Source organism: Lepisma saccharinum, chromosome 20 (assembly GCF_977018435.1).
Source record: "Lepisma saccharinum chromosome 20, izLepSacc3.1, whole genome shotgun sequence".
Lineage (NCBI taxonomy): Eukaryota > Metazoa > Arthropoda > Insecta > Zygentoma > Lepismatidae > Lepisma > Lepisma saccharinum.
Window position 1 is genome coordinate 38,850,439 of NC_139248.1, and position 23,472 is coordinate 38,873,910.

Below are 23,472 nucleotides of genomic sequence, written 5' to 3' on the forward strand. Positions count from 1 at the left end.
ACAATGTGAAAAATAAGTATGGTCATTATTTTAGGAATACGTACAATTTTATTCACTCCTGCCGCTTAAAACAAAATAGTTAAATTATCAAGTAGACCTAGCATCTTATAAGTGCAAGTCTTCTCACAGGCAATTTCAAAATGCGTTTGTTGCCTCACGTGTTTGTGCTTGTATGTGCGAGTGCGTGCGTGTGTGGGTTACATGTGATAATTTCAATATATTTTCATCCCTAGTATGTGCATGAAGTTCATTTGAGATGGAGTGTGTATATACATGTAGTAAGGAATAATTATATTGATTGTCTTAAGTGGTAAGATTTCTTTTCATTGATCTATCTTAAGTGGTAAAGATTCCTTCTAGTGATTATGTTAAGTGGTAAGGATTTTTCTATTGTCTACCTTAAACAAAAAATAGAAGAAAATGCGTAACAGTCCTGCTTAGTGAAGCAAGGATTTATTAGCTGAAGAGTGAAAAGGATGAATATTATTATTTTGCAACAATTGTCAGAATTTTTTACACATTTTAAATTTCTTCAGGGTAATGGGAGCGTGTGCAATAACTCTTAATAAGATAAAGTTAATAAAATGTGATCCCAAAACAGCCTCACTGATAAGAATAAATGGATGGTCCCTGTCCTTCTCATCTTCCAGATCTTCGAGTCAGTGACGTATGAACTCAGAGGATAAGAGTAATCAATTAAAATGTCCCAGCAAGTGTTGAGATACTGTGAAGTTTCATGTCTACGAGTCATTACAGTTAGTGAATATCTGTAAACGTTTGATTCACTTCCATGTGTAGTGTGTAGCTGGCAGTGTTGCTCGCAGGAGCGGAGAACGTTGCACTTGACCAACAGTGAATCAGCCTGCGATGAACTCTACTTGTTCTTCACTCACTTTCTCAATTCATTCTTGTCCTAGGATTAGGATTATTATTATTATTATTATTATTATTATTATTACATAATGGATTGTATAGGTGCTATTCCGCTCGCATTTCCAACTGGCAGCTGGGAAACAACGAATCAGCGATCAGTTGAGTTCTCTTCTACAGACATCGGGCATTTTCGAGTCAGAAGGCACCCGAACGTTGTTAGCGGGACGAAACAAATGAGCGTCGGATACACAACATGTTGTCAAACGTACTGTAAAAAAGGGGTTGGGGGTTGGCGGTAGAGAGAGAGTTTATCACAGCCATTACTGATTAAAAGTTGTACAATAGTACACAAAGCACGCAAAATTAGTACACGAAACACTTGCACACTTTGCAAAAAGGCTAATAAAATCATCTGACAGAAACGAACATACGCTTGTCAGCGTGGTAACGGGAGAGCGATGTTACCCCTAGAGCTTTTACTTCTCAACCGAGGTTGTTGAAGCTCATCCAACCCCAAACCCCAGAAGACAATTTTGGTGGACAGATATGTAGATAAAGGTAAGTTAGCCGAAAATTGGGCCCGCGATCAGTATAGCTTTGCATTTTCTGTTAATATTTTCTTCCTCGGTTGAGCATTACTGATGTACATATTTCTCTTTCCAATCGCATGAAATTTCATCACCTTTTTAACCATCAGTTTCACATCTGAAATCTTAAATCGTAGCAGTTCACATAACGTTTTTGAACAATATTTGAGAGGTTTCCCTGCTCTCCTACTCTAAATGTCTTATTACTTTTTAGAGATGTTCTAGCTTTTTCACTACTTTAAACTTTAAACCTATATTTTCCTTTGCTTCCACTTCCTCCACTCATCCTGTTTCCTTCTCTATATAGTTTTTTCTGGCCTCTTTCAGCAAGTCTTTAGGTATTTTTCCCATTTATCTACTTTCATCCCCATTTATTTTGTTTTTCATGGGTGTTGTTTTTCTGACATTCTGCAATAGTTGCAGTGTGCTTCACTACTCTTTGAACTTACTTCCAGAACAAGTCACCCATTTGTAGCAGTTTTTCTCTTCTGTAGCTTTTCGCCTTATTCCTACTTGTAATTTTTTATGTTTTTATTTACTATATTTCAGTGTTTCTCATACAAGAAGATTGGATTATTCTATTTAACGATCTTTTTATATTTTTCTTTGTTCTTTTCTTTTTTACTTTTTGCGTCACTCCAGAAATATTAAGTATTTGATTATCCAAAGTTTTTCTCCTAATGCTTGTTCAGCAGCTCATGAAAATTTTGACGATATATTTATTTATAACAATTTTGAACAGAAACGAACTAAGTTTCTACTAGTAATGACGATGATAGTAAAAACAATAATAATAATTGCCATCCCTGCCATGGAAGCACGGGGAATATGGAGGTAATCCCTCACCGTATACATGATCTTGGTTGGCCCTTTGTGATTGTGATTTGTGATGTTATCAGCGTCACGTTCCGGCTTCCTTTACCTCCTGGGCCCCATTGATTAGATGATGAGTAAACCCAAGAGACGCTTTTTGAAAGATGTTGCTAGAAAAATTTCCCACTGAAATATCGAGTTTGAGCTTTCAGGCCCACTTCATGCACACAAATAATAGTTGGGACTGGATGTACCGTTTGAATGTGGCTAGAAGTCAACAAGAGAACTTCCCAAGGAAAAGGCAGTCAACCACTGATGAAATTCTGTTTCCCGCAGACTTTGTACTGTACTGTATAGTGTATTGAGGCCTATGCCCTTTAAATACACCATAATAAATGTGTTTTGTTGCTATAAACGGAGTTTTAATGCATTTTCTACTGTTGTCTTAGGTTTTTCAGTTAATCCGGAATTTCGTTAAACGCATCCCCCCATAAGTCCCGATTAACGCGGTTTTACTGTAATAATAATATTAAACGAAGCTATAACTACAACGTTTTATTACAGGTCACTATAATATGCAGGGTAAATGGATATTACTAATAATAAGGTAATAATAATATCAAAAGTTAATTATATTGATTAAAATTGACATTTTAATGTGATAAATACCTTCCTTCTTTTCAGCAAACAAGTAAAGAGCAATAGATAAACAGCGAATTGTGGAATGTTCAGTATTTCTAAAAGTCTAGTGTGTGCCCAGATATAATAATCCTGACTTAATCTTCAGTTCAAAGGGAGATTCGAAGTACTGTGCAATGTATCATCACCGTGTTACGTTCCCCGGTTTATTCTCAATTGTTCTACTTACTTTTATTCCTCGACGGCGAGTATGAGACTTATCAGCCTACTTTGAAGCCCTCAGGTTGTGGAAAATCAGATAAGGATATGTTTACGTAAACCTTACTAACTCTCGCACACAAAAAAATATAATCAGATGTCAGTTAATGTTAATATATTACACTTGCACTCGCAATTAAACTCCTTATTACAAACAAAATTGTATTAAGATCATAATTGTTCTTGACTACACAAATTAACGCATTCACATTTCCAAAATCACTTCCATTATACTTCTAATAACCTTGCATTATCCAGCAACATTCATAATTCAGGTGCATTTGGCCATCAATGTTTGCCCCTCCTAGAATTGACTTCCGTCGAAGTTTGGGGGGCAATGCCCCTGCCCACCCTGTGGTTGCACCACTGAGTAAGTCCGAAATTTGGAGGAACAAATTGAATCAATCCTGCTGCAGCAACTTCATTTTTGCGAAGCGATGATTACTTTATTCCAGGCGATTTTCTTCTATTATTATTGCACGTGGCAAAAGCACAAACAGGGCGATTTGTTTTCATTCTACCGGCATTCAAGAAAAGGTGTGTATAAGTAAATAATCGACCCATTTATCTCAAGCTTCCGTATACGCTAACGAAGTAAGTTCCATTCTGTCCTCTTAATGACGTCATAGCGCGCACAGAATCACGGGAAAAAATCTCGAAACCTCGGGAATGGCATACCTAATAAAGGTACCTTGATTCATAATATCTCTCACCTCACAACGCACAATCAAATGTTTTTAAGGTTAGTCCATAACCATAACAGACTACCCAATTGAACAAAACAAATTACGTCATCATAGACAATTAACATATTAAACATATTAAACACTTAAAATGATACAATAAGTGGGTGCGTATCAACCGGGAAACGAAGCCGGAACAATTTATTTCCAAGGCGACAACGTTATAGCGACTAAACTATGAGGAGACTACAAACGGTGGAGTGTAATCCTCTTTCGAATGCTAAAGTGCTGAACGAAGTGTGATGGCATGATTAATTCCTGGAATGAGAATCGGTTATTCTTTCTCCTGAGAAATTAGAGTGTTTCTCGTTGCCAATAATTAGAGAGATAATGAAGCTATCAGCGCCCTTTGCACAAATTGCCTCCTCTTGAATTCTCAGGTGTGTAATGCAACCGTCAGGCATTGAGCTTCTCAGCATGGTATGTTCTCGCATTTGCTCGTCTGCTTCAACGAATTTCCACTTAGCAGTCAAGGAGACGGTGTTTCTAGAGAGGGGAATTAATTCAATACCTTAGCATTTGATAATTGCACGCTTTGTTAATTCCAAAGCCTTCCTCATTTTAATACATTGCTTGAGCTTGGTACTTGCTTTACTAAGAAGCTAAACTTACGGTGATTTAAATCATTAAACGAAATTAATAAATTCGTAAAATATAATGTGTAATTTAGGGGGATGGGAGATAAAATTGTTACTATCATGACTCCTATACTGTCAAAAAGGTAGATCTTTTACGCTGAAATTTTTATGGTAGCTTAGTATCTTACACGCCGTTCCGGGAATCTCTGGAGGAAGTGAACGAGAAAAAGGCCTCTGCGCAAGTAATGACTCGAGAAAGCTCGCCTAATGAACGTATTAGAGGCAAAGTGAGTCCATGGATGGGTAAACTCAGTTGCAGCTATCTGCCTCCCCTTCTCTACTGTTATACGCGGTCTTGGTCCACACATTTCCGAGAGAGTGCGCAGTCTTGTGTTGCATGTGATAAGAAATGGTCCACCCTTTTAAAATGAGTGGAAGAAAAATGGTTTCCTCATCATGGAAGTACCTGAATTTCTGCTCAAATTTTTCTATGGACTACATTCTCGTGGAAGAAAAAGCAAATATCCTAGGACATTTTTCGAGCTAAAAGTGCTCAATAAAAACTTTGTAATCGTGTCATTCCATACTGGCATAGGGTATGTAATAAATAAATTAACCAGTTTTGTGACCATGATTAACGAAAACAATATTAGAAGGTTTAGGCTGAAATTAGTACAGCTACCAGATGGGAAGCAATGTTTGGAAATAACTAGTTAATTGCAATGCAGCTACAAATAACATTTAGCTACTTTTTTTTAGAAATCTAACTACAACTAGCCTCTTTTAAGGGAAAGAAGCTGTAACTCTAACAGAGTTAGGTTTTGTAATATAAGTAATGTTTTCAACAGTTACTTTGAAACCCTGAAAATTTCTAATGTGGGGGAAGAGCTAAATTTGACAACTATATGTCCTTTCTGGATGCTAAAGTGAAAGGATTTTCTTGGAATCGCTTTAGGCAAGGAAGCTAGGCTACGTTGCATACTACATTTGAAAATTCACGCTATATTGAAATATTTTATTTCCAAACTGCACTAGAAAACTTCATTGCTTCGTTCAATTATTTTGCTTGTTATGATAATACAAACACATGAATACTTATGTACCACAAACATAAATATAACTCAGGTATATATTTGTTTCATTACAAATATAAATCATTGACAAGTAACTGAGATACTTTTTACAATGAGTTATTACAATTCAGTTACTTCTTGAACCAAGTAACCGTAAAAAGTAACTTTCAAAAAGCAATTGGTAGTATATCTGCAGATTAGTAATTTGAGTAAAATGCTATACAAGAAGTCGAAGCGTTTCAAGGTGTGTTTCAATTTGTGTTACGTTTCAGGTATTGTAATATCTTCTGATACTTTCAAATGTTTGTGTAGTCTACATTTCCGGAAAAGTAAGAAATATGTGTGTCTGTGTCGTACCAATGTTAGGGCAATTTGGCAATTGAACTTCAATTATAGTGCACTGTTTCGGAGGATCAGACGCCAAAGTGGAATGGTAAATCCACAATGTTCCGACCATATAAACTCCCTTAAACGTAGATCTTTTGATCTAACATTTTCACAGCAGACAAGTAATTTGCATGGCTGCTCTGTAAATGAGTAATATGAGTAAATATGACGAACTTACTTCCTCTCAAAAAACTCTGGAAAATACACTTGGCGCGGTTGATGAGCGAAGTAGATATGTTGGAATGCCAATGCAAGGAAATTTAATCATCACAGTTAAATGAAACCTTACCAAACTTCGCAGTAAATTAATATGCACACACCATTGTATGTGTAATCACGATTGGTTTGACTTACTTGTACGTACGTACACGTGGAACTGGAATAGACATAAGTGAAGCGAGAAAAAAATTGATATCATTTCGATTTTAAATTGAAGGTTGCAATACAAATTAACCAAGTCCAAACATATAACCACACCATATAGAAATTGTGACGAAATGCGAAGGAGAATATTAAGTACATATAATCAGCATTCCATTCGAACACTGAACCTGTTTTTTTGTTTTCTAAAATTTAAGGCGGTTAAATAATGTATGTGGTAAATAAAAACAAACACTAATGTATCTTTATTCAGCGGGCAAATAGATTAATAGATTGTAAAAAAATGTGCAATATCTCTACTCTGTCCCGGGAAAATGTAGAGCAATGCCTCTCATATCGGTAGAGAAGGGGAGAGTGATAGTTGATGGAGCGAAGCAGTACTCTTCTGCAAATGGTTGTTGCCTCAACTCGCTTCCCCTCTCACGAGATCTTGGTTGAGCCGTCTTGAATCACTATTTGCGCAGAGATTTGTTTTCGTTCTCTCGCTCCAGAAATACCCTGGATAGAGTGTAGATTGTTTTAGAATTTTGACGCATCAAACTTCTAGACATATAAGTTATGATTTGTAATCAACATGTATTGTACGCGTTGTACAGGGTAGCGCGCGGGAGTGGGAGATTTTGATAATGCCGTAATGCACAGTAATAATATATATATATATATATATATATATATATATATATATATATTGTTGTAACCCCGTTTTCCTGGGGTTAGAGAGGTACAGGGAAGTTTCATTTAAACATTTAGGTAGAGCTCAATAATGTTTGATGGCTGAACCTGCTCCGTAGGAGGGTAGAGATATGGAAAGTTGGTGTAAGGTTATTCACGCTTGTTCATACCTGGTAGATGTGTGTGTTGTCTTGTCCTAATGCTTCTCGCAGACCGAATCGTGACAGTTCCAAGGTTCTATCCAGCGACCCTCAGTTCACCAAGCCAAGCGATCCCTTGCGCCTTGTAGCATGCTAGGCAGCGGTAACTCCGTGTTCCATCGTCGTAGTTAGCAGTGTAACGTGTTGTAGTCGGACTAGTTATCCATGTAGCGTCGATGAGTGTCAGAATCAAAAGAGAGCGAGCTCCGGGTAGGAGCTTGCTTTTATCATTCTAGGCGTCGAAAGGTTGTTAAACCTTTCAAACGTGGTAGATCCTGTTTAGATCCACGCGTTTGCCTTTCCAGTTCATTGTTTTACGAAAGTTACAAGTTAGCGCATTCTTGGGATCGCTCGCTGGTCGGACAAGTCCAGGAAATAAGCAAGTGTGAATATTAACATGACGAGGTTTTCTCGGTTTAATAATCTCCATATCTCTACATTCCCCTTGTTGAAATAATCGAACCACTCTGTGATGGTCGACTACCTCGGCCGGAGTAGGTTATATTTAGAAATTAGGATTTATTAACAAATCAAACTCGTAGAAAACCATTACAGGAAATCACTAGAAGAGTCGCATCACCATAAAAAAAAATTGTAATCACCAGAATAGTCATATCATCAAAAATATTGCAGCTCCAAACACCGTGGAGAAAAAAAATATAAAAACACGTAGAATAATAAAAAAAAATGAAAACTGTAGGTTATAGCCTCATATAAACTCAAAAAGTACGAGCACAATTAACTAAGTCTTGAGGCATGGATAAAAATAATTACATAAGTGTGACACTGAACTAGTTTTGATTGAGTGATGACACCACAATAATAAAAAAAAAACACATGTCAGCACAGTGTGAAGAAACGCCGGGAACCGCAAGCGGTTGTAGTTACTGTTTGCTGAGTTCAAAGTACACTCGGCGGAACATACACGATGCTGGGCGGAGCCTTGAGGTATGTTACCTATGGCAACTCTGTAAACTGCATGCCGCCATAGGCTGGACGTGCTGTGCAGCTGACGATAATAAAAAAAAACACAAAAGAAAGAGACGTATCTCTAATCCAATATGGGTAGCACCCATGGGCACTAACTTTGGCACTGTAAATGACATATGTTTGTATTAATTGCGTGTGCCTGACGGTACTTGAAGTAGCTGAGCACCGGAACACTTGTAGCCGATGTAAGATAACAATAAGTATCATGTGTCGTCAGTAAACAAGTGCAGGAAGTTGCACGGAGTGGGCGTGGCCTGTCGATGAAGATCGCCGTGACGTCAGCGAAGTTGAGTCTGGAAGTCAAATTTGCGATGGCGCTTTGGGTCTAGAGACGTCCTGGGTAAAGCGCTCCACGTCTGGGTCGCGGCGTAGGAGATGGAAAAATCAGCCATGGGTCCAGACGGGAACGGGTCCTTGTTGGTGCTGGAAGTCCACAAGATCGTTGTTGGTCTCTGCGATGAGCCTAGGTCTGTCGCTCGATGGTACAAGCCGGTGGTCGTCATGGGTCCAGGAACATCCGTGGCGATGAGATAATGAAACAAGCGTAAAGGGAAAAATTAGGAAAAAGCAAAAGGTAGTGGAGCAGATTTACAATAAGTGATGACGGGTTATAAAATCAATTGAAAAAGGACTTTCAGTTAAAACTGGTGAATTATTTTGGGGGGGATGGGAGGTAATATCTAATTTGAATGACGGCGAAGGGGCGTTGTTGCTTATGTGACGTAGAGTTTTTAAGGGGACCTGTTTATGATTAACAGGTTTACATGAGGGAAGTTCGCCGGGGGGGAATGGGGGGGGAATAGGTGGAATAGTCGGCTTAGCCGGGATAGGGGCCGGGGGCGGCGGTGGCGTGACTTGAGGTGCCGGAAGTCGGCGTCCTTTCGAAAGAATGGTGGTACATTGAGTTGGAGTATTAATTTGTTTCGTACCAGTAGTGAAAGGGGCCGGGGGAAGAGGGGGTGGTGTGGGAATGACTGGTGTCTCCGGGGCATGCGCAAGTGATTGTAAAGCAATCGGGGCACTGATGGAAAGTTTCTTTAATTGTTGTTGGGGTGTTGTGACACGTGATTTGTGGGAACAACAGCAAGATATAATTAATAATGCCAATAAAATAAGTATGCCGAGAAGAGCTATTATGATGGATGCGATAATAGCATAATGAGCAGGAGACATCTTGTTGTAGGGGTCTGAAATGAGAAAAGAAAAGGGGAATTCAGCGATAATAGAACGAACTAAGTGATTACGAGACATTTCCTTCTGTAATATGTGTAAATGTCGTTTATAAAAGCAATTGCAAGAATTTTACGTGTATTGTGGACAAAGGTTTAAGCGCCTTCGATTCGCTGCTAATAAAAAAAATGAAAAAGAAGTGAAAAAGAGTAAGTAATATATTTGTGTAATAGTTCATTGAAAAATACAGTAGATTGTAATTTCATGGGATATGAGCTATACCATGTTGTATGCTATCACTATTATAATATTAAAGGAGAGAGTGGGAACATTTGCCTATTTTATTATATGCTTTATTAACATATTTAGTGCATTGCAGCTTTCAAAGAAGCAGTTCGCGTTACACCTGAGCGTAAATAAAAAAAATGCTGTGGCCAAAAAGCCAAAAGTTCAAGCAAGTTCTACGCAGTTCATTTGTTCTTTAAATCATTGATCTTGTTCTATCTTAGTTCATTCGTTCTTTATTTCTTTGTACTTTTTTCTTCATTTGAGCGTATATGTACCAGCAAATGGGGAAAAAAAAATATTTGCTAGTTAGAATCATAAACACACTAAGTACTTATTAGTCAAATCAGCTAAGTGATATGTTCTGACTATTACCATGCGTTTAATCGCATATTATAAAATAACATGAAAATATCTGTAAAAAAAATAATTATTAGGCAAGAGATGTATTATAAATGTTCCGACGATTGAAATAGCATTCTATAATCCTGGTCTTGTTAAAAAATAAAAATAACCATGTTGTATTAAAAATAAAAATGAGTTCGTTCCAACGCAGAAATGCAGTGCGAGCACTGGAAGTGGAAAGAGGGAGGAGGGGAGTCGATGAGCGTGAGAAAATGCTGGATCATGGGACGCTAGCATGTGCAATGTACGGAGCGATGAGGCTAAAGAGAGGTTAACGGAGTGGCGTGTTAATGAATGTTAGTGGGGTTTTTATGGCACTAGTCGTAGCGGGCTTTGAGTCTAGAAATAGTAATAGTGTCAGTCTTTTGTTTACTCCTGCCGTCGATGAAAGTTACTTCGTAGGAATTCTCATTAACTTTGCGAAGAATAGTTCCTTTGTACTTATAAGAGGACGCAAAAGCTTTTGACACGCCTGGAGTTGGAGTGGCATCTAGAATCCATACATGTTGTCCTGGTGAGTACTGTATTTGCCTAGAAGTGCTGTCTGCGTACTTTTTCTGCTGTTCGTAACGCTTGTTCAAGTTGTCATGTGCGGTCTTTCGTATGGAGGTCAGGAGTTCAAGTCTCTGTGCGTTCGTCTGGGAAACATTGTCGGGGTTCGAAGGAAGGACAGCGTCAGCTAAGATCCTTGGGTTGTAGCCAAATAAAGTAAAATACGGGCTCTGGAGGGATCCAGAATGGATTGTAACGTTGTGGCTGAACGCTGCGCTAGCTAAATAGTCACACCATGAAGCTTTCTTTTCTAACACAAAGACTCTCATAACTTTCTTTAAGTAACTAAATGAACTTTCAACTAATCCATTCGTGAAATGGGCACAAGTATCTACATATTTTAGTTGTACACCTGTAAGATTAGCTAACTCTCGTAAGAGTAAACTTGAATTGGGCGTTGAACGATCTAAATAGATCGTTTCCGGGATGCCATGGACTAAAAAGACTTTCTCAACTAAAGCTGTTGCTATGTTTTGTGCATCATGATTAGCCAAAGGAGCTGTAATTACATACCTTGTACAACTATCGACTACTGATAGGAAATATTTGTATTTGTGCGTTTTTGAAGAGACTAAAGGACCACATACGTCAATATGAATTCGTTGGAAAGGAATTTGGGCTGGTTGAAATGTTTGCAGCGTATGCGGTTTAGAACCTTGTGGTTTCTTTGAAATCTGACAAGGGATGCAATGTCTAACCTTATCGTACACAAATTTCTTCATATTAGGGAAGAAGTAGCGCATAAGCATTAAATTATATGTCTTTTGAGCACCTTGGTGACTTCCGTTCATTTTGTGTGCATGAATAAGGTCGAAAACTTGATTTCTTAATGCATGGGGGATACAAAGTCTATCCCTATTACCAGTTTTGATTTTATTAGTCCTGTATAAGACTCCATTTTTGAGTACATAAGAATACGAAAGCTTTTCTAGTTTAGGGTCACTAGCTTTATCTTTGTTTTCTAATACGTCAATAATGTCTCTGAAATAGGGGTCTTTACGTTGTTCTGAACTAACATCAAAATCTGCTGCTTGTGCATGAAATACTTGATGAAAGAATAAGTCATCATCATCATCATCATCTTTCTTGTCAAGATTAGTCTTGTCAAGCGGTAAACTTGCACGGGAGAGTGCATCCGCAAGTTCATTTTTACTAGCGCTGACATGCCTTATTTCGAAATCAAAATTCTGAAAATAAAGGGCTCTTCTTCCTAAAATAGAACTATGGTGTTTAGTTGAACGAAGATAAGATAAGGCTTTGTTGTCTGTGAGAACCACAAAATGTTGATTCATAAGAAAAAATTTGAAAGTTTTCAAAACATAATACGCACCTGCAATTTCGAGTGAAAATGTGTCAGCTCTTTTCTCTGTGTCTGTTAAGGCTCGTGAACAATAGGCACATGGATGTAAATTTCCTTCGTCATCAGGCTGTAACAGCGATCCTCCGATGCCAATTCCGCTCGCGTCAATGTATACATATGAGGGGCGTTTAGGGTCATAAGGGCGGAGGATAGGGGCGGACGTGATCATTTCTTTCAGTGTTTCGAAGCTTTTGTGGTGTTCATCAGTCCATTGAAACTTAACATTCTTTTTAAGAAGCTTGAATAAACATTCTGTTGGTCCTGCAAAACCTTGCACAAATCGTCGAATGAAATTGACAAGTCCTAGAAAACTACGAAGCTTGCGTTTGGTGGTAGGGGTGGGATATTCCAAAATAGCTTTAAGAATGTGTTCTGAAATCTTAACTCCCTTTTGAGATACCAAATTACCAAGGACTTTAACTTCGGTAAAAGCTAGCCTACACTTAGAGGGTGATAATTTAAGGGATGCTGTTCGTAACTTTTGAAACACTCTGTCCAGTATGTTAAGCATGTGTGGGAGATTTGAACTGTAAATAATAATATCATCAGTGTAAACAGAAAGTTCTGAACTGTCTATTCCGCTAAGGGCAAGTTCACTTACGCGATTCATTACACCGGGGGATGTTTTCAATCCCTGGCATAACCTAGCATACCTAAAACTACCCAGATTGTTAATAGAAAAGGCGGTAATGTCCCTAGAACGCTCTGTTAATGATACCTGAAAGAATGCACTAGACAGATCTAGAATTGAGTAATATTTCTTTCCAGCCATCTCTGTCATGATGGTTTTTATGTCTGGGGATTGTAAGGAAATCGGAGCTATTATCCGGTTTAGGTCGCGGAGGTCAGAGATAAAACGGTAAGTCCCATTGGGTTTCTTAACTAATAGGACTGGGTGTCGATAGGGACTCCCTTCACAGCGTTCTATAACACCTTGGTCTAGTAATTTCTGAACTTCCTGTTTCATGGGTTCTCGGTAATGAAAAGGAATAGGGTAGGTTTTGGCATACACTGGGGTGTCATCTGTCAGTTTGATATCATACTCCAAAATATTAGTTTTAGTCAATTTATCCCCTGGCCAGAGAAAAATATCTGCATACGTGTATGCGAGCTTTAGGATTTTTTCTCTTTCTTCTCGGGGAATATCAGGGTTAACTGTGAGGAGGGAGGGGTCAAATTTCTTTTGACTGTCACTAAGTTGTTGCTTTACTGTAGTATTTTCATTACAAGAGTATGAAAATGCAACATCTTCACTTTTTTCCCAAACGGAAGTAACGTCAGTTAAAATTTCACATGTCGATATTTCGCCTACTATTGTGTCACTTTCCAAAGTGATTGTGGTTTCCGTAGGGTTGTGTATGTGAATGACAGGTGACTGCGGGTTTACTGCAGCATTGGGAAGAACTACTGGATGCTGGCTCATAAGGGAAGCAGATGGGGTAAAAAGTACAGGCTTAGGGGTGTTAGGTGTCGTAGTGGTAATGTTCAAATTGATATAAGTCTTGGATCGTGGACTTAACTGAACTGTGTCTGAAAGAGTAGCTTTTCCCTCATACACATTTACATTCTCAATTTGGGTAAATATGTCATGCGACAGCTGGTGAGTCTTGTACTTTGATCTTAAAATACTATAATTAGGAGTACGTCCTAAATGACAAAGAGTTATTGTATTGTCTTTTAGCGACATTTCGCACCTTTGCGTTCGTAAAAAGTCATTTCCTAAAAGGGGAGGGACGTTAGTTGAATCTACTATTCTAAATGGGTGCGAATATTTACGCTTTCCAATTATGATAGGAAGAACTACAATTTCAGACACACTCAGTTTCGATCCGGACACACCTTGGATTGTGGATTGTACTTTGTATGTTTTTCTTTCAGTAGGGAGAAGATGGGAAGGATAAATTGAGATTTGGGAACCCACGTCAATAAGTAAATCTACCTGTTTTCCTTGTATGCTACTATTAATAAAGTATAGGCCATTTCTCTCAATTATAGGAACTTTATCTAATCTGGTATTATCTTCGATTTCGTCCCTGCAAGTCGAAGACGATTTTAGTTTAAATCACTGTCTCGTTGTGGCTTGTAAAAGCAGTTGTCGCTCTCGTGATTATAACGACCACAAAACTTGCAGGCTGAGGTATTTGCATCGTCGCGATTAGCCTGATCTCGACGTTGAAACCTCTTGTTACCATTACTTCTGAACTGGCCTCTTGAGTTCGATCGAAAGTTACCTCTGTGATTAGCTCTAGAATTATTATTATTTCTGTAGGAAGAGGACTTATTATTCCCCTTGTTGAAACCTCTGTTATGTGCGTTTTGATTAGCCGTCTTCGCAAATTCCAGCACATTTGAGCAAAGGTTGAAAAGAGAACTGGCGTTCATCTCTTCGGTTGAATGCAAAGCTAAGGTCGACATTTGTGACGAAAGTTTGTTTATTTCATCACCAGAGGTAGCATTTTGAGCGTGTTCTACTCTGGGTACGGCTGGTATCGCCGCGCAGCGGGCACTATCAGAACTCGGTACAGCAAACATGCCAGATTGTAACGCTGAGAAACTGGGTGCTTGATAGGTCTGGGAAGGAATTACAGGAGCGGGCTGTGATTGTAGACTTTGGACTTGATGAGTCGATGGTGGGAAAAAGGGAGATGGACATTGGTTGTATGGTACAAAGTGCTGAGTCAAGGTGTGAGAATTACTGGGGAGGGGGGAATAGACCTGTGCATGCGAACAGCTGTGAAGTGGTGACGGGGTGAATGTCTGGGGTAAGCTTGCCTGTGCAATTGCCTGATCTATTTCCAATTTCTCTTCCAACATACGTGAATTAATTAATGACTGCTGGCGTTCGAAATTCTGTAGGTGGGCAATTAATTCTTCTGTTCTAGCGAAATGCTTGTTGGTTAAACAGCCAATGTATTTGGCTCGCAGTCCCGTGATGATATAAGAGAGAGTTTGTTCTTCAGTGGCGTTCGGGAAGTATTGCTGGACTAACGCCTTTTTAGCAATAACGTAGGTGTGAATGGGCTCGGTTACCACCTGTTTTCTCTGGAGAATTATCTGTACAGGATCCGCTGAAAGGTATGATCCCTTAAATAGCGTACTTAGCTCGTCTTTGATATGGGTGTATGTCAAGTCTACAAAATTGGGTCGTCTCTGTATGTCATGAAAATAAGTTAAAGCGGTGTCCGTCAAAAATAAAGGTAACATCTCTTTACGCTTAGCTTCCGACCATCCTGCGGCGTGTGCTACATTTTGGAGCTTGAGGAAAAAGGAGTCAATGTGCTTGGGGTCATTTCCGCTAAATGGTGCCGGGTATAATGCAGTTGGAATTTGGGTGGCCATGTTAGTCGTGGGAATTTCTACAGTTAAGTGATCAGAGTTATTAGTACCTTTAGAGGGAGTAGGAACTTCACCTGGGGTACTTGCTAAGGGCTGGGGTTGGTTTTTGTCGGGTGTTTGTAGTCCAAGGACAAATTGAGGGTAATTTCTATTAGCAGACCTTAACCGTGTTAGTGGAGGGGAGGGAATTGGGGATAAAGGTCGTGGATTTATTGGATTTGCCGTGATTGCAGTTGCTAACTCTATGATTTGGTCGAGGGAGGAATCTAGGTGTTCGTGCAACGCTATCTGTGACGTATTCATAAACGAAGGTTCGTCGTGCTGACCAAAGAACAAATGAAAGTATGGGCATACAGTTATTTACGTCATGAATATATCGCTGGTCAAATAAGTATAAGCAAGTGTTCTCATTCCTGTGTGAATGATGCTTGAATACATGTTATGCAGAAGAACTAGATTTTGTTGAAAAAGGGGGGGGGCTCGGCATAAAAGAAAAAGAGGGGTTGTTGTCCATAGGGTAATACACATAATTGTCACTGGGTCTGACGCATCTTAAGCGTACTGTGGGAGTATGAGTTGGAATTACTAAAAATTTACTTTAAAAATGCTTCCAAAGTGGGAGGGAGGGGGGGGAGAGAATAATTTAATGTAAAGCAATTCGTACAGGAGGGTACTTAATTGCAAAAAGGGCCTGAAGCACCTCCACCATGTTGTAACCCCGTTTTCCTGGGGTTAGAGAGGTACAGGGAAGTTTCATTTAAACATTTAGGTAGAGCTCAATAATGTTTGATGGCTGAACCTGCTCCGTAGGAGGGTAGAGATATGGAAAGTTGGTGTAAGGTTATTCACGCTTGTTCATACCTGGTAGATGTGTGTGTTGTCTTGTCCTAATGCTTCTCGCAGACCGAATCGTGACAGTTCCAAGGTTCTATCCAGCGACCCTCAGTTCACCAAGCCAAGCGATCCCTTGCGCCTTGTAGCATGCTAGGCAGCGGTAACTCCGTGTTCCATCGTCGTAGTTAGCAGTGTAACGTGTTGTAGTCGGACTAGTTATCCATGTAGCGTCGATGAGTGTCAGAATCAAAAGAGAGCGAGCTCCGGGTAGGAGCTTGCTTTTATCATTCTAGGCGTCGAAAGGTTGTTAAACCTTTCAAACGTGGTAGATCCTGTTTAGATCCACGCGTTTGCCTTTCCAGTTCATTGTTTTACGAAAGTTACAAGTTAGCGCATTCTTGGGATCGCTCGCTGGTCGGACAAGTCCAGGAAATAAGCAAGTGTGAATATTAACATGACGAGGTTTTCTCGGTTTAATAATCTCCATATCTCTACAATATATATATATATATATATATTGTTACATAATTCAGGACATAAAAAGTTACGTGTATGCCATTTGCAAAAAAGAACGAAACATACGCGTAACTCACACTTTGAAAGTAACGTCCTCTAAATGGCGTATCATGTCCAGGAACGGCGATATGAACTGGCCTGCAAAATCGCCAGAATTGTCAGTGTGTGATTTCTTTTTATGGGGATATTTAAAGGATAGTGTGTTTACTACTCGTCCTCATACACTGGAGGAACTATAGGCTGCGATATGTGAAGGGATTCGGTCTATCACTGCGGACGTACTGCAGAAAGTTATGAGAAACATCCATTCCCGAATGCAGGAATGTTACCTTAGGGAGAGACGCCATTTAGAGGTCTTTTTTTTAAATGCCATACATGTACCTTTTTATGTTCTGAATTATGTAACAATATATATATTATTATTGTACATTACGGCATTATCAAAATCTCCCACTCCAACGCGCCACCCTGTATTTATATTTTACATGTCAAACAGAAAGCTCATTTTCTATATGTAATTTCCCAATCCTGGGAACACTGATGTTTGATTAAAGACTGAAATTTTAAATGCTTTGTTCACGTCGTGCAAATACGCCAATTGGAGCTGCATTGTGCCGAACCGGTTCAGGAGAGGGTGAGGCTTTCGATGCATGGATTATAGGCAGTGTACACAATGTAGACTATGTAAACAATGTAGAATGTTGAATGGCGCTCGGCGTTCTTCGTGCAAGCCACGCGCATCGTACTAGAAGCAGCAATCGTCATTAGGTGAAAATACGTAGAAAGCGTGAAGTATGCCACGATTCAGAAATAAGTGTTTTAAGTATTTATTTACGTTGAAATACAATTCCCTTGAATTGCAGAATAAACTTATCATGATACACCTACAAGAAAATGCGATGTATGTATAATGGACAGGCTTTGTTTTACATCTAGTTCCATCATTTCACACATGCGTGAAAGATCTGCTTTAACCACACGTGCACTTTTCTATGCAGTAAGTGGACGAAACAATCATTTTTTCCTTCCTTTTTGTCAGTGTAAAAAAAAAGTGTTTTCACCTAATGACTGTCATTTGTTTCTCTTCCTGTAGTCCCTTTCTCTCCCTTTGTTGAAAATTTGATAACTTGGATCACGTCCGAAGGTCTTTAGTTGGATACACACAGTGTGTCTATAAAGTTTTAAGACTGGCTTAATAAAAAGTGTAAATATGTGAGTCTGGCCATGAGCCTTGGTTAGTTTTCGATGCACATCCCTCCTAAGTCTACACACTTACTGACATGGCTGTACAATTGCTGGATGCCCCTGCGTGTATCTTCTTTTGGGATTGTGTTTAGATACCTCGTCACAGCTTCTTCAATTTTCCAAAATGGTGTCAAAACGTTGACCCCTCAGGTGGGATTTGAATTTGGGGAATAAAAAGTAGTCAGCCAATGCCAATTGTGGCGAATAAAGCGGATGGTTTAACACAATCACTTGTTTCCGTGACAAAAAATGTTGGACAATAATTGCCTTGTGGCTTGGGGCATCGCCGTGCTGCAGGAACCAAGCATCAGATTCAACCAGCTCTGGTTTCACTCGTCGTAATCTCTCTAGCAAACGCTCCAAAATGGATCTACGGACAGCTGCAATATCAATCATCATCAGTGACTGTGCCCGGTTTTCATTCAGTTTTTGTCGAACTTTTTCGACATTACCGCCAGTTCGACTGGTGGAGGAACAACCCTCACTGGGATCGTCCGCCACATCTTCCTGACCGTCACGATTCCAAATGAAAACTTTGGATTGACAAAAGGTGTCATTGCAGTAAGCAGTTTTCAGTATTTCAACAATTTCTGAAGGGATTTGTTCTGTTTTCAAATGCATGACGAGGGTACAGAACACTGCACTAGTATAAAAGCTGTAACTCACTCAATATTGCACCGAATCAGACACCAATTTCACTACACACTCACTACATGTGACACTACGAAATACATGTACCAAATGGCACATTGCAGTATTTATCTTGTTACCATTTTGCCAGTCTTAAAACTTTGTAGACACAAAGGTGCATTAATCGACGGGTTTCAAGAAACGAAATACTTTCTCTTTTAGACAGCACTGGGATTTCTTTCTCCCCTGTTGTTTACATTGTCTACCTTAGACTATGTAAATAATAAGCCAATGTAAACTTCATGTAGATTACGCATAGGCAACGCTTGTAGACGTTAGTAGACGTATACTTACAGTCTACGGTACATCACTTATTATGGGCAAACTAAAGTAACCATACAGTTTCAATTAGTAGCTTTGTTTCTGAACAAACCCGAAATCTGAGAACAGTAGAGAAGAGTGAAGAATGCTAAGAAATCCAAGTGCAGTACACTCATTCATTCTGTGTTGCATTCTCTGTCAACCTTTACTGATGACTTCAATGTCATATTTGAACTTAAACTTACCTGTTCAAGTGAACTGAGGTGACCGGGGGAAATATCACAAGTGACAGGTGGTTAATTGTCCACGACAAGTTGGTTGAGAACTTTGGAGTGCTTGAGGTTCTTGCGGTGTTTCACTATCGTTTACACAAAACCCAAACATCAAAGACACAAGGCTTTGACCACGCTAGTAGGGGACCGTGAGGGCAATGTTTGTCAGATTTTTAAACTTGCAATTTTCGCTGCGTAGAACCTGTTGCGACTTGCCGCCATTGTTTTGGAAAGTTTTTCTGTCTCAATTTGATGGAGAAATGAATGACGTTCTCTTCTTGCCTTCTGCAGTGGAAATATACTATATTGAATGAATCTGTACTGATTGGGAGTATTGTTGCAAGTATTGATGACTGGGAAGCGAATTTGTAGGTAAAAGTAGCATTTTTCTTGCTTTCGAAGTGAGTCATACTCGGTAGGACTGTCGACCATATGGCTGCGAATTCTTATTTCACAAAATTTTACCTTTAGTACAAAAAAAATATATTTCTATAGAAAGCACATAAAATGTAGGAAAGGAGCCAAATATGGCATACCATTTACATTTCGGTTCATACGTCAGTCAGATTTATTTCCAAGTGTGTGCAATGTACATACATACTTATAGTATTGAATGTTGTGTAATTATTTATAATAGTAGTCACATCGGACAACACAATTAGTCATGATATACGAAAAATACAAACACTGCACAATTTCAGATATGGCAAGTAGGGTTACTATTATGGCATACCTGTAACTTCTGTGAACAAAACAGTTTTAGAAACTGATAAACATAACTACACTGCATTATATAATATTAAAAAACAGTACGGTCTATGTCAATGTTTTGAAGTTGTAATAGTCTCTGCCATAGACCTAATAGAACTCATTCCTAGTCTATTGACAAAAGTCACACACATAGCATTCTTTCTCTGATCCAGCACACTCCACGTGGGCCCACAAACGACACAACATACACATAATGCACTGTTCACAATGAACATCGTTTGAAAATTTCCCATCACAGAACATACAGATGGCATCAGAGTCCTGTGGTTCGTGATCGCCATTACTGCTGAAATTAGAGCTAGATGAATCATCCCTAATGCTCATAACGTCATCTTCTTCCTCGGAATCTGTTGATTGCTGATCGATGTACTTCATTTTCTCTTTCTTGTTTTCTGCTGCCGCAAGAGGAGTCTGCACAGATTTCTCTACTTCCGTAGGACTAATCATTTGCACCAATTGAAGTTTCTTCTTTCTTGACTTAGCTGGTTCCTTATTTAGTGAAATTCCCAATGTGTTTTTGTATGGGAAGATGTAAGAACAGCTTATGAACCAGCCTTCCTTCCACGACATCCAGCACTTTTCACAATTTTGGGAATGGGAGAGATGTTCCGTGGTGTTACCCTTGAAATTGAAGGACCTGCCTCATCCGTTGCTTTCTGGGATGAAGCGTCGATGTCTGTAGTCAACTCTTCAGCGGAAGCCTCCATCTCGGCATTTATGAATTCTTCATCGGCAAAAATGTTGGGGTTGAGAGGATAAATCCCCGTTACCTTAAATCCATTCACAGCAATTGCCCCTGTTTGAACTTTTTAGTACGCATTCCCAAATACTTCTGCAATATCAAAGTTGTTTAGGGCGCGTGAATTGATTCTCATCCAGAGGCGGATTTCTTCACTGTATCTTGCTTTCAGTGGACTCGTAAAACTCCTATCTAAAGGTTGAAGTTTATGCGACGCATGTGGAGGAAGGCATACAATGCAAAAATGATTCTCTCTTGCCAATAGCAACACCTCAAGATTTCTAGAATGGCTGTAATGGCCATCTAATATTAACAGTACAGGAGATTGCGCAGAGGGCTTCGTGTATTGGAGGAAATGCCTGAACCAATCCGTGAAAATATGTTCTTGAATCCACCCAGATGGGTGACATGCAGCAATGGTTCCTGGTGGTGCACCTCTCAATAGTTGAGAATTCATGTTTTTCGTAGGGAAGATCATCATGGGTGGTACATAAATGCCACTGGCACTCATACATGTGACTACCGTCACAAGTGCCCCCCTTTCAGCTGAACTAAACGATGCCACTTGCCGTTTACCTTTACGGGCCAACACCCGGGGAACTCTCGACTGCACTATGCTTAACCCAGTTTCATCAACGTTAAATATTCTGTCTGGTCCATAGTTTTTCTTTTCCATCTCTTCTCCTAACATGTTGAAAAATTTGTTCACATTTTCTCTATTGAATCCTAGGGTTTGGTGATATGATGTTGCTGTAGGTTTTCGGAAAGACAATATTCCTTTGTGCCTCTTTAGAAATAGTTTCAACCAACCTTTCCCTGCACAGTGCTTCAAAAATGGGTGTTTCAGTTCATTTTGTACAGCCAGCTGGTATGCCATCTGCCGCACATCTCTTCTCGTGAGACCGAAAAATTGTTTCTCCATGTTCAACAGGTAGCTAACTAACTCTTCTTCAAGTCTTGCGCCTAGCACAACTTTCCTACCAAGCTTCTGCGTAACACCATCTGTAATCGGCAAATCAGAATGAACTAACCTGCGTAATGTTGTGTGTGGTACACTGTACAGCTTGAACGCTTTCAGGAAGCCCATTACTTTATTCCTGCAATCAGCTATTGCTCGACTCATGTTGTCATGGTCCCACTGCTTCCTTTTGGGTGGCATGTCTGAAAGAAGAATACAGACCCTATAGAACCTCCACTAGCTGTTATCGTTCCATTATAGAGGTTAACGTTCGGTTTTCTTTCATATTCCTTCGTAGGCAGAGTGTGGCGGTTCCCTATTAATGTGGCTGCCTGCATCAATTAGGCCCACGGGTCGTTCTCTAGTTTCATTGTAGCATTTTTCTACCTAAGACTGCACAATACTCTCTCTCCTTCTTTTGCGATTGAACAACGGGCAACAACGGTTCTTTCATATGCCGACGTTAACCTTTACAGTGGGACGAGTACAACTTGCTTTGTATCTGGTATGGTCTGTTACAGGAAATTATTTATTTATTTCATTTTTAAACAAAACACGTAGTTGATATTTATTACCTAGACTAATGGATACATTTATTTATTATTATTTTATACTTATTGTCACTTTTCTTAGTGTTTGTCATGAAAATAATTAATGTATTCCAACAAATGAACATTGAATAGTAGAATACAAATATGGCATGGTGTGGGTACAAATATGGAATACTACTAACTATGCCATATTTGTAGCCTCGCAATCTTTGATTTCCTGATCGAAATTTTAGTGAACCTTGGCAACACACATAAAAAACAACTATGCTCATTTGTGCTTCAAACAATAGCCTTTTAAATGCACACACGGTTATTGCCACTTTGTTGCAACCAAATAAACTGCCGATGGAAATACAACTTACCTTAAAACTTCTGAAATCTTCGAAAAGCAAACAAGGTTCTCCTGTCTCACAATACACGTGTGGTGCTCAACGCGATAACACTCACATTGGAAAGACCTTCCAAGGGTTCGTTCCAGGAAACACCAACAGAGGGTAGTAGTTACCAGCAGAGATAATGCACCATGCCAAATTAGTACCCATATGCCATATATATCTCTCCTTTCCTCTACATATTTTAGACATTCCAGACAGACAAAATAAAGTTTCAGAATTATTTGTGTAAATGTATATTTTGGAGTTAATGCATAAAAGGGACGAAATACTTTGCGATACGTCAAGATTTATTGAAATATGCATGTTTACAACAAGCTTTGGAGCTCTCTGTCTGCAAATCTAAACTTTTTGTGTGGCTTGATAGAAAATCTGGATACTTACAACAAAACAGCTTTGCGAAACAGTGAAAGACGTTAGTTCATTGAAAGAAATTTGAACTCTATGAGGGACATGCTTGGAGGTATTTAGAGACAAATTCCAAAATCTCTTAGAAAAAAAAACCATGGGGTAGCAAACTGACAGATGAAATCTATGATCTAAGTATGAATGTCATCCTGCACTTCAAATAGGTAAACGTAACTACATGTGATCTGGAAAGGTCGTTTTCACAATATAAGTCATTGTTCAGGGATAGCCGCGTACATTTTCAACGGGCAATTTGAAAACGTTCATCGTAATCAACAGATTGAAACAACTAACGTCTTGCTGTTAGTGATGAATATGTATTTATTTGTTTGACCGAATTCTGAAAGAAAGTATTTTTGACTTTTAGCCACATATTTCTACTATTTTTACAATACATAAGAAATATTTTTTTAGCACCTAAAAGTTCGCTCCCTATTGATGACATTACCTGTTTTCCAACATATTGGTAAGGTTGAAATTTCTCGTAAGGAAAACAGGTTACATAAAACTTGAACATTGCTGTTGTGATAATC

The 23,472-nt window shown here is 39.1% G+C and overlaps 1 protein-coding gene across 1 annotated transcript in view; it reads left to right on the forward strand.

The window, feature by feature from the left end:
* Positions 1–23,472, forward strand: part of LOC146003236 (uncharacterized) — a 325,906-nt gene that overhangs the window by 223,169 nt on the left and 79,265 nt on the right. The window lies entirely within an intron of this gene.